The sequence below is a fragment of the Xyrauchen texanus genome, chromosome 49 (genome assembly GCF_025860055.1).
Source record: "Xyrauchen texanus isolate HMW12.3.18 chromosome 49, RBS_HiC_50CHRs, whole genome shotgun sequence".
Classification (NCBI taxonomy): domain Eukaryota; kingdom Metazoa; phylum Chordata; class Actinopteri; order Cypriniformes; family Catostomidae; genus Xyrauchen; species Xyrauchen texanus.
In genome coordinates, this window is record NC_068324.1 from 25,960,186 (window position 1) to 25,972,883 (window position 12,698).

Consider the following 12,698-nt stretch of genomic DNA (forward strand, 5'->3'; position numbering starts at 1 on the left):
CAAATCCTGGTGTCCAATTGGTGATTTATGTGCTGTCGGATAAGGAGCGTTACACAAGGATCCTGCAGGGTGGATGGTCTACATGTGTTTTGTGGATCTGGAGAAGGCGTATGACCGGGTCGCCCGGGAGAGACTGTGGGAGGTGCTGCGGGAGTACGGGGTGGGGGGGGTCACTTCTTAGGGTGATTCAATCCCTGTACGTCCAAAGCGAGAGCTGTGTCGGGGTCCTTGGTACGAAGTAGAATTCGTTCCATGTGGGGGTTAGTCTTTGCCAGGGCTGCGCTTTGTCACCAATCCAGTTTGTGATATTCATGGACAGGACATCGAGGCGTAGTCGGGTTGGGGAAGGTGTGTGGTTCGGTGGGCTGGGGAACTCATCGCTGCTTTTTGCAGAAGATGTAGTCTTCATGTCATCATTGGTCTGTGACCTTCAGCTCTCACTGGATCGCTTGGCAATCGAGTGTGAAGCCGCTGGGATGAGGATAAGCACCTCTAAATCTGAGCCCATGGTTCTCAGCAGGAAACCGATAGAGTGCGTACTCCGGGTAGGGAAGGAGGTATTGCCCCAAGTGAAGGAGTTCAAGTACCTCAGGTCTTGTTCACGAGTGAGGGGACAATGGAGCGGGAGGTTGGCCAGAGAATCAGGGCAGCGGGGGCGGTACTGCACTCTCTCCATCACACCGTTGTCACAAAAAGAGAGCTGAGCCGGAAGACAAAGCTCTCGATCTACCAGTCAGTTTTCGTCCCTATCCTCTAGTGTTGACAAAAATACCGGTACTCTGGTACTAAGTCGATACTGAAACAAAAAACATTTTACGATACCAGAATTTCTGAAGGTACCGGAGTACCGAGTCTCCGGGGTACCCATGGAGAGTCGGGAACTTTTGAACTCTCACAACAAGCAAAAGATGGCATCAAGCAAAGCTGCTGCGGAGTCTCAACTGAATCTTGTCGAAAAGAAAAGTGGAAAAAGCCAGGTTTGGAAATTCTTTGCATTTGAGGCTGATGAAAAGGGAAACATCATAGATCAGCAAAAACCTATTTGTAAACCCTGCTTTCGCAATTTTATGACGAAAGGAGGAAACACATCAAACTTAATAAAGCACCTGCAAGACAGACACCTGGATTAATTCAAGCAACCAAAGCAGGCTAATTTAAAAGCATATTATCATTTGCATTAGGGCTGAAACGATTAGTCGACATTATCGGGAAAAAAAAATGATGAGAAAAATGTTCTTGTTGTTTGATCTCAATTAACCTAAAATTTAATAGTATTAAACTAATGTCGCGCGTGAGCAGCACTGCAGTTCACGCCTGACGGATGAGAAGAATTACACAGATCACAGTCCAGATGCTCTCTAAACTTTCACAGCTTCTTCTTATGTAGATCCCAAAGTATTAGGGAATGATTAAAAAAATTTATTCAGAAGCATGTACCATTGTGGAATAAGCAGAGCCGGAGCTCTTTAAAGGAAACATACTGGCGTTACAAATGCAGTTATATTTAATGTGTTATAGCTTTATTAAAGTTCAAATAATACAGAAGCAGATCATGTTAATAACTATAAACTCAGAAACTGGCATTTCTCTGTGTGGTCAGCGCCTCTTCTATGAGTCGTGTGAATGTCCCGATCTAAGGGGGAGAGATTGAAACTGCACCGGCTGAGAGAGACTCTGCCTCGGGGACTCTCATCCCTCGAGTGCGCACACTTAATGCAGCTAGATTAGAAAAACATCACAGAGACTTTCGCGTGCACACGAGAAAGAATATTGATGCAGTGAATTTGAATGTTGACAGACTCTCAGTCCATAACATTCTGCCTTTCATATCCTTTTGTGCCCTACACAATAAATTCATGTGATTTAGGAACAACGTGAGGGTGAGTAAATGGCAGAATTTAGATTTTTGGGTGAATAATTCATTTAATAGTTTATGACTGTTGAATTAACAAACAAGGGGAATTGCACACAGTTCAATTTTAAACTTTGAAATAATTGTAACAAATGTGAACACTTTCACAAAAATATTACATAAATATGAATATATACATTTTATATCTGGATCTCAGATAAAAGAAACATGCTAAGCACAGGTTATAATGAGGTTAATATCTCATTCCTTAAATGCAAGTACAAGTCTATTGCTTGATTAGTGTCCTTTGGAAGATCAAAGCGTGTCTCAGCCATGACAGTATTACAAATGTCATAGACAGTAATGTCTTTGTATTGATGTTTAAAATATATCTCTATAAATTCATGCGTATCCATGCACTCAGTATCTTTGAGTAAATGAATGATGGCAATGACGCAATCGGAAAAGAGGTATACACACACCGGAAACTGTAACGGTTTCACGTGCGCACGTGAAAGTTTCTCGCGCACACGCGAAAATATCTGGGATTTTTTTTTTTTTGCACAGGTCACTTCAGGGGCCTCGTATTAGTACGCGATTGCTCGCGACTTATTTAATCATAATATATGTCACTGTGCATTTCTTATTGTGAAGAAAAATGGCAATATGCAGCTTTATTAATAAGAGAGCACTTTGCACATTAGTTTGGAAATTGTTTTTATTCATTCTATTGTATGCTTGTTTTAGTTTTTTTTTTAGTACTTGGTAAAAACTTAAAGTTGCAAAAGTTGAAGCAAATCTTGTATAAGTGTTCAAAAATACTTTAAGCATTGTACAGTTTTGTTATAACTCAAAAATAATATATTTAAATTAAAGTGTTGCTCAATGGCATATTTCTCTTCTTAGTTCTGCTGCTGTTTTGTTAACTTTGTTAATAAATGAGTGTTGTTTAGTGACCTGTTTTTGCTTTGGTACTGAAAATGGTATCGAGTACCGTGAAATTTCAATGGTATTGGTACCGACTCCTGAAATTTTGGTACCGTGACAACACTACTACCCTCACCTATGGTCATGAAGGCTGGGTCATGAGAGTACAACTAGGTCGCGAGTACAAGCGGACAAAATGGGTTTCCTCAGAAGGGTGGCGGGCTTGTCCCTTAGAGATGAGGAGCTCAGTCATCCGTGAGGAGCTCGGAGTAGAGCCGCTGCTCCTTTGCGTCGAAAGGTGCCAGTTGAGTTGGTTTGGGCATCTGGTAAGGGATTAAATTATTTAACCAAGTACAACCTTCCTAGGGAGGTTTTTCAGGCACGTCCAGCTGGGAGGAGGCCTTGGGGAAGATCCAGGATTAGGTGGAGCGATTACATCTCCACACTGGCCTAGGAACACTTCGGGGTCCCACAGTCAGGTTAATGTGGCTTGGGATAGGGAAGTTTGGGGCCCCCTGCTGGAGCTGCTGCCCCCGCCACCCAACTTCAGATAAGCAGTTGAAGATGGATGGATGGAAATTTACTCGAGTAAATTTTCAGTGGTGTAACTGAACTTTTACTGTGCTATTTTCCCACCATCTGTGTTTGCTAATTCCCTGTCCTGATTTTATTTTTATCTATCAACATGATTTAGAAATGAACTTAAGGTAGAGTCTCGTGACACCATCCAATCAAATCACACATAAAAAAATTTAATGGCAGCTGTAGTCTGGCGCCAACTGTGGAGGATGCCTCAAGCACAGTTCAACACCTGAACATTATAGCAGCACCTATAAGGGCTTTTCGCAGTGAAAAAGACCAATTGCATGACTGTGTCATGTGAGTTTATCTAGCTCAAGCCAGATATCAGCATTAAGCCTGCCTCTAATTTGAAGAAACATATCGAGGTAAATTTCATATTTATGCTTACTAGATTCTGTGTCTATAACGTAGCCTATAATTGATCTATCTAGCACTGAGATTATTAGGCTGCTCTGAGAGATTAATGTTATGTTATCAAAAGGCTGGGCGATAAAACAATCTAATATTCCACCAGTCACAAACTTAAGAAAATTGTGTATCATGCATTAGAATGAGAACACAACTATTTCTGGGCTTAAAAGATACAAGAACTAAATCAATGAATCATGTGCTACTTAAAGAAATAGTTCACTCAAAAATGAAAATTCTCTCATCATTTACTCACACTAATACCATCTCAGATGTGTATGACTTTCTTTCTTCAGAAGAACACAAATTAAGATTTATGGAAGAATATTTCAGCTCTGTAGGTCCATTCAATGTAAGTGAAGGGTGCCAAAATTTTTATGGTACAAAAAGCACATAAAAGCAGCATAAATGTAATACATACAACTCCAGTGGTTTAATCCATGACTTCAGAATTTATATGACAGGTGTGGGTTAGAAACAGATCAATAATTAAGTTCATTTCTGCTAGAAATTCTTCTTTCTGCCCAGTAGGTGGCAATATGCATGAAGAATGTGAATCACCAAAAACACAAGAAGAAGAATGAAATTTAAAGTGGAGATTGACTGAGCAGGGAGGAGAATTAATAGTAAAAAAAGGAATTAAATATTGATCTGTTTCTCACAACATCTATCATATCACTTGGTTAAAACCACTGGAGGCACATGTATTAGACTACTTTTATGCTGATTTGTGTTATTTGTGGAACTTCAATATTTTAGCATCGATTCACTTTCATTGTATGAAAATAACAGATATTCTTCTAAAAATCTTAATTTGTGTTCTGCAGAAAATGATTTTTTTTTTTTTTTTGGTGAATTATTCCTATTTAAGCATGATGTAGCCCCTGTACCAAACACATTTTCCCATGCCTGCACTACCTCCCCTATTGTGCAGGACATCACATGCCAAGTTATCCTGCTTGGTTAGCATTTTTTTTGCATTCCTTGCATTGTTTTGAACATGTTTTTGCGCAACAATAATGCTCTGTCGGCAATCTCGGCATTAAGGGAAATTTAGACCTTATACATAAACTGATTTTAATGTCATTGTTTCATACATTACGATATAAAATGGTGATCAGTGTATTGAAAATAACTTTTTATCTTTTCATTTCTGTCATCATGTCTACCTTTTATTTTTTGGAATCAGATTCATGTTGTGTTTATCATATGTTATGTATTTTAAAATTTGGCACACAGTGTTTATTATAAGGGGGCATAGGTTTTGCAACTCAGTACTCAATACACTACTCTCGGTACTTTGAAAAGAGCTACTCTTTTACTCTTAATTGAGTGGTTTTTAGGACAGGTACTTTTACTCTACTCACACTACATTTTTGGGAAGTAACATTACTTCTACTTGAGTGTGATTTTTCAGTACTTTTTCTACCCCTACACATATCGAACCCGATTGGTGGTTCAGTGCCAACGTCACTCTTTTATGTAAGCCTGAGTTGACAGAGAAAGTTGATGAGCTGCATCATGGTACCAATAAAGCCTGTTTACATTGGTTTGGTTTTGTGAGGTTTTTTTTTAAACCCACTACGGTTTACTTTGATGTTCCAAAGCAGTCCATTCTAGAATTCCTGCATCTTCATATCCCTCTGTCTGCACCCTTCCTGCTAAACCTGTTTCTTTGTTTGCTTCCTTCTGTCTTTGTGCCATCTGTTGTTCAGCTTAAAGTGATAGTACACCCCAAAAAAATGATTTGTCATCTTTCACTTACCCTCATGTTGTTCCATCTAAAAAGTGTATGACTTTCTATCCTTTTGACAGAAACAGGCCCGCTGTCCCTTTAAGCTGCTGAAACAGGAAGTCGTGAAAAAAGACACCAGGCTGCCAAAGCAAAACAAGGAAGTGTGGGCAGCTGTGAATGTGCAGATACAATAGAGCAGCAGAGTTTGTTTCTTTCGTACAACTCATTGAGAACTGGCCAGTGAGAAGGAAAGGAATTAGCTACAATTTTAAAAGATAAAAGAGAGAGAGAGAGAGAGAGAGAGAGAGAAGCACACTCTCTTTACATACAACAACTCACAGTGGATCAGAAGAGACTAAGAAACGTCGAAGAAAAATAGAGTCCACTTCAGAAAGGTAGGACTGAGGGGCACTGAACGATAAACACATATCGAACAAATGTGAGGTTGAGGGAGGGGGAACATTACCATAATGCTTTTGAGACAGGACATGTGGACAAGGAACTTTAGTGTTTCCACATGCAGCAGCTTTGAGGCATGTACCATGAAGGTAGCTGAACAGGATTCGTTTTGTGTTGACAAACCCAAACCGATGTAATCAGGCTTTATTGGTACCATGACGCAGCTCATCAACTTTCTCTGTCAACTCGGGCTTTGATCATTAAGCTATGATTTCTTTTTTTTTTTTTTTTATGCAAAGAACAAGAACATACAAAAGAAAAGGCATACGTACATCACCTAATATCAACCCAAAAATAAAAGGAGACAAAAATAAATAGAGAGAAAAAAAAAAGATAATAATAATAAAGTATATAACAATAAAAGAAGAGGTAGGCCATTACATCACAAAAATGTTCACATGAAGAGATCAAATGCAGTGCAGATTCTAACAGTCCTTATGGCTTTCTTATTAGTAGATACTGAAATCAAATTTAAATAGTTTTCTATTTCTTTTAAGAAGACAGAGAAGATAGGTTTACAGTTTAAAAATTTGCATTTGTGAATATAGAATTTGCTTAGGAAAATAATTAATTTAATAACAAAACAGACATTTTCGTTTGTGGGGTCTGAATCAAAATACCCAAATATAATGTTTCTCATATTTATTGAGAAGCCTGGCAAAATCTTACACTTGATAAAAACATCAATATCATTCCAGAGCTTCTGAGTGTAATGACACGACCAAAATAAATGAACCACTGTTTCATCAGAATTCACACAAAAAGAGCATGTTAGCTCAATGTCAGATTTAAATCTTTGTATACATTTCTTAACGGGATAGAACCTGTGTATCAACTTAAAGGAAATTTCTTTCACTTTATTTGTGAGAATGAATTTCTGCTGTAAAGACCAGATTATTTTCCAATTAAGGTTACCAAACAAATTATTCCAAAAGGAAATAACAGGTGGAACAGAAATCAAATCCTTAAGAAATAAAGATCTTATTTTATAGTTTTTAGCTTTCGACTCAGAAAAACAGATTTGACCAACAGAAGTATCACAAGGTTTAGGAAAGGATGCAGTAGATCAGGGGTCTCAAACTGCCGGCCCGCGGGCCATTTACGGCCCCCCCTCCCTCCGGCCCGCAACTGATGTAAAAAATATAACATAATCCGGCCCGCAAAACTATAATTTTTTTTTTTATAGTTGCCTCATGCCAATTTAAAATACCCCTTCATATTAGAACATGAATATTAGAAACAAGAACACGATTCAATAAAATACAAAATAATTAAAAAACATGAACGCGTAAAAAAAAAAAACCTGCGCATTCTGGCATATTTGATAAGAGAGCTGATTTTGGTCACATGAGGTTATTTGTTTGGCTGCTAACAGAAACGAAAATATGTCTCTTTCCAAAACGAAAAGAAAAGTGGATGATGAAAACAGACAGTTTCAAGAAAGATGGACATTGCAGTATTTTTTTGTGGAGTTTAATGGAAATGCTACCTGTCTGATATGCAAAGAAAAAGTCGCAGTCCTAAAGGAGTATAATCTCAAGCCTCATTACTCAACTAAACATGGAGAACAATATGAGAAGTACCAGGCAGACGAGAGAGAAAAAACAGCCATGAAGTTGAAGAGAGAGCTAACATCCCAGCAAAGCCTTTTCCACAAAGCCAAAAAGGATGCTGATGCTGCAGTTGAAGCAAGTTATGTGGTGAGTGAGTTGATCGCTAAAGCAGGAAAGCCGTTCACTGAAGGGCAGTTTATGAAGGATTGTATGTTAAAAGTCGCTGATATTCTATGTCCAGAAAAGAAGGGCTTGTTCAACAATCTCTCTCTATCGGCAAAAACAGTGGCAGAGCAGATTAGCGAGTTGTCGAGTGACATTTATGATCAGTTGCGCGCCAAAGCTAGAGTTTTCACTGCGTACTCTGTGGCGCTTGACGAAAGCACAGACAAAACAGACGTTGCGCAGCTAGCCGTTTTCATCAGGGGCATTAATGAACAATTTGAAGTGACGGAGGAGTTGTTGAGTTTGTGTCCAATGCACGGCCGTACCACAGCCAACGATATATTTCAGCAGCTGTGCGCCGCGATTGAGCGCGCTGGTTTGCCGTGGAACAGACTAGTAGGCATTACCACTGATGGTGCCCCATCTATGACAGGCAAAAAAAAACGGATTAGTAGCGCTGGTACAAAGAAAGTTAGAAGAGGAAAATGCAGATCCAGCAGTTGTTCTGCACTGCATTATACACCAACAGGCCCTGTGCAGCAAATGCTTGAAATATGAACATGTCATGTCTGTTGTCCTAAAATGTATCAATTTCATCAGGTCGAGAAGTTTACAGCACCGCCAGTTTCGGGCCTTTTTAGAAGAAATTGAGTCAACATATGGTGATGTACATTACTTTACTGAGGTGCGCTGGCTCAGCAGGGGGAATATCCTGAATAGATTTTATGAGTTAAGAGCAGAGGTGAAGAGATTCATGGAAGATGGCAGAATGGATGTTCCTGAATTTGATGATCCTAAATGGGTCATGGACCTTGCATTCTTAGTGGACATAACACAGGAGCTGAACATCCTTAACTTGAAGCTCCAGGGTCCTGGTCAGCTCATCACAGCAGCATATGAAAGTGTGAAAGCCTTCTCCACAAAGCTGAGATTGTGGAAAACTCAGCTTTCTGCAGAAAACCTCAGTCATTTCACTACATGCAGATCTCTTGTGGCGGAGGGCACAGCATTCAGTGGTGACGAATATGCCTCTGCTATTGACAACCTACTGGAGGAATTTGATCAGCGGTTTGCTGACTTCAAGTCACACCGTGACACTTTCCAGCTGTTCGCAGATCCCTTGGACGTGGAGAGTGTCCCAAGTGTGTTGCAAATGGAACTTATTGAATTGCAGTGCAACAGTTAGCTAAAAACTAAATTCAGAGAGGCACAGGGAAAAGCAGACAAGATTGGACAGTTTTTGAGAGAGTTACCTCCATGCTACCCAGAGCTGTCCAAAGTGTTCAGTCGGGTAATGTGCCTTTTTGGAAGCACATATCTGTGTGAGAAACTTTTCTCAACTATGAACTTCAATAAATGCAAGTACAGGTCCAAGCTTAGTGATGCCCATCTTGAAGCTGTGCTCAGGGTTTCAACTGTGACCTCCATCAGGGCAAACGTGGCTCAGTTGTGTGAGCAGAAGCGCTGCCAGGTGTCTGGCAAGAAATAGAATAGTGTGTAAATGTATTCAGGGATTGCATGTGTTCACTGCAAGGTTGTTAGTTCAGTGCAAAGGTTTGACCATTTATTTAAGTTAAAATAAAGTAAGGTGAAAAGAGTTGCACTAACTGTTAAAATTATATTAAATATATTGTTAAATAGCCTATATCTGTTTTATATACTGATGTATGACACAAATGTATTAGTTCCATAATCTGAAGTAAATGAGCGCTAACGTTTCAGCAAGTGAAGTAAATTTCCAGAAAAATATTGTGCTTTCTTGTGCTTGAATGGCCCTCCTATGAGCTTTCGTTCCCAGCAGTGGCCCCCAGCAAATTTGAGTTTGAGACCCCTGCAGTAGAAAAAAAGCATACATAAACCAGAGGGAATAGCACCCATTACTGTAGCAAATTCATTTGGGGTTACTGGTATTTGGTATTCAGAAAGAAATTCTGAATATCTGAATAAAAGACCGTGCTTATTAAACAAATGATCCACTAAAATGAACCCATTACTGAACCAATTATCATAAAATAGAGACTTATTCTTGAATAAGATGTTCTTATTGTTCCAAATAAAACATCTCTGTGGAGAAAAGTTATGTTTATAAATTAGAGCCCATGCTAAGAGAACCTGATGATGAAACTTGGAGAGTTTGATAGGGAGTTTGGATATATCATAATTACACATTAAGAGAAAATTAATGCCACCAAGTTGTGAAAAAACAAGTTGAGGAAAAACATTCCAAATAGAAGATGGCTTGGCTAGGTACTGATTCAGCCAATTAATTTTGAATGTATTGTTGAGGGAGTCAAAATCAATAAAATTCAGACCACCATTATTATAAGAGTTTAATGTGACTGATTTTCTCATATAATGAGACTTAATTTTCCATAAGAATTTTGTTAAAACCTCATTAATTAACTTAGAAGAGGGCTTATCCACAAAAAGAGACTGAGCTGCGTAGGACAAACGAGACAGACCCTCTGCCTTAGTGAGCAGTTTTCTTCCTTTTAAGGACAGATCCCTTTGTAACCAGCAATTGCATCTTCTTTGAGTCTTGGTAATAATAGGTTTGAAGTTTGCTGAACACCTACATACATCTTTAGTAATTTGTATACCTAAATATGTTACCCTATTTTTAACCGTAATATTCTCAATTGATGTTAGAGAGCAATTTTTAATGGGTAGCAGTTCACATTTATTAAAATTTAGATTTAATCCAGAGGCTTCAGAAAAGGACTTAAGAATACCCAAAGCCACTGGAACTTGTGAAGAATCATTCAAGAATAAAGCTGTATCATCCGCTAATTGACTCATTTTTATTTTAGTGTTACCAAATGTGATACCCTTTAAAGAGCTACCATTGATATGTACGCTAAGGAATTGTGTTGCAATTAAAAATAGGTAAGGGGAAACTGGACATCCTTGTCTAACTCCTCGTTTTAAAAAGAATCTAGGTGAAGTACCATTACTTAGCTTAATTGAGCTGTTTCCGTTTATGTAAAGCATTTGGACCATCTTGCAAAAGGAGTCGCCAAAGCCAATTTTTCGAAGAGCCTGAAATAAAAATTTGTGTTCCAATGTGTCGAAGGCTTTGTAATAATCTAAAAAGAAAATGAAGCCATCACTGTCAATTAATTTCAAAAATGGTTAATGAATTTCAAAAATCTGGGCAAAATTATTTATTGAGGAATTCTGAATGAAATGACTGTCTGTCATGTAAACACGGAAATACAAATAAAAAAACCCATTGAACTCAAGTGTCATCATGAAACAAATAAAACAAACACTGCGCTTTAACATCAGCAACATCCAATCAAATCACTCCTTGTGACTTTTTTGAGCATGAAATTCGCGCCTTGCCGCCTACGTAGTCTACGTAGCCTACTGCAGCTCTCTACGTTCTTTTACTGTCTATGGTTCAATGAGCAGCCGACAGGAGCTGGCTGCAGGACGGCAATGAGCAATTTTTAATATTCTATCACACTATAACTACTCGAGAGTCTGCTCTTGAGACTTTGTTCTAATTTTCGGGACAATTAGGGCAGGATTCGGTATTCGGGACAACTGCTTGGATTTCGGGACTGTCCCGAATTTTTCGGGACGTCTGGTCACCCTAACCTTTAGTAAGAATGGTGCTATACTATGATTAAATAGCTTGTAAAATTCTGAGCTGAGTCCATCTGTTCCGGGAGATTTGTTGACTTTTAAACAGTAATAGCTTCCTCTATCTCCTTCAGTGTAATAGAGGCGTCACAAAAGTGTTTATCTAAATCACTTAACTGGTTTATTTTAGGTAATGATTGAAAGAAATCATTCATATGTTGTTGGGAAAATTTAGAAGTATACAAATCACTGTAAAATTGGGCACAGAACTTTGCGATATCCTTAGGGTCATCACTAATATTACCGTTAATCATTAGTTCTTGAATTTGGTTATTTTTAGCTTGCCGTCTTTCCAATCTGAAAAAATACACAGAGTTCTGTTCACCCTCTTCAATCCATTTTCTGCGCGACCTAATAAATGCCCCTTAAAGCCCATGGTGCAGGTTAAACACCACTGTCGATTAATGGGTAGATAAAGCAGCCAAGATATGTATATAAAGTTAGAAATGTCTCCAAAATGGTGTTAAAGTCCAGTTTTTGGTTAGAAACGGTTATTTTTTACGCGATTCGGCGATGACGTCACATGAGGTAGACGCGGTGGAATGTAGCCTCAGCCGTTCTCAGCTACTTGAACTAATTCTAGCAGACTAGCACTGACTACTATGGCGTCTAACTGGGATGAGGAAGAGGTGGCAAGACCCACAGTTAACATTTATGATGGCCCACAGCCATACAATTTCGAACCGTTTAGACGTGAGAGGGCGAATGAGGACATACCGAGAGCAGATGGCCGTCAAAGACAAATAAATGCATGGTCAGAGGAGAATGAATGGTGAGTTGCTATCATTTAGAAATGCAGCAATGACCGCTGGAGCTAGTAGTCTATGAACAGCAGTGCATACAATAACTTTTATGCTTTATTTCTAAGCTTTTACCTCTTTCTCCGGTGAAAATGTTGTTTCGCCGTAGCCGACGCCGAGTAGGCGTCGTCACTGTGATTATTGTTGATAGTGCCAACTAGTTTTCCTCGTGATTGATTGTCATTGACACCGTCAGGCTTACCGGGAGACGGAGTGAGTGAGTAGTAAGCGTCTGTGTCGCTGTGTTTGGCAGGTGTCTGTGTGGGCGGTGTCGTCCCATGGAAACTGTGGTGGAGAGCTTGTGTTGTAGGGAGGTGAGCGCTTTTGGTCGCTGGTTGAGGATCTCACCCCGCGGCCAGCAGATGTAACGTGCCTAACGCAGCATCCTGGATTTGAGGCATGCTGCCTGAATCCGTTTGTGCTACAAATAGCATATTCACACTTCAGACAGGATCATGGTCCCCTTCAAGCCAGCACGCACGAGTATGTTCATGGTTTATGTTTACTTTACCAATGTTTTTACACTGAGTCCTTTGAACAACAGCAATAGGTGACAGGAGATGTGTTGC

At 39.3% G+C, this 12,698-nt stretch overlaps 2 protein-coding genes across 4 annotated transcripts in view; one reads left to right on the forward strand and one right to left on the reverse strand.

Annotated features, from left to right (window-relative positions):
* Positions 1-12,698, reverse strand: part of LOC127640069 (uncharacterized) — a 220,216-nt gene that overhangs the window by 203,335 nt on the left and 4,183 nt on the right. The gene's annotated exons all lie outside the window — the stretch shown is intronic.
* The window catches only part of LOC127640080 (tripartite motif-containing protein 44-like), a 29,878-nt gene continuing 22,828 nt past the window's right edge, over positions 5,649-12,698 (forward strand). For both annotated transcript variants that reach the window (XM_052122473.1, XM_052122472.1), the window contains exon 1: positions 5,649-5,899. The gene's annotated coding sequence lies outside the window, so the exon portion shown is untranslated. The remainder of the gene's footprint in view (positions 5,900-12,698) is intronic.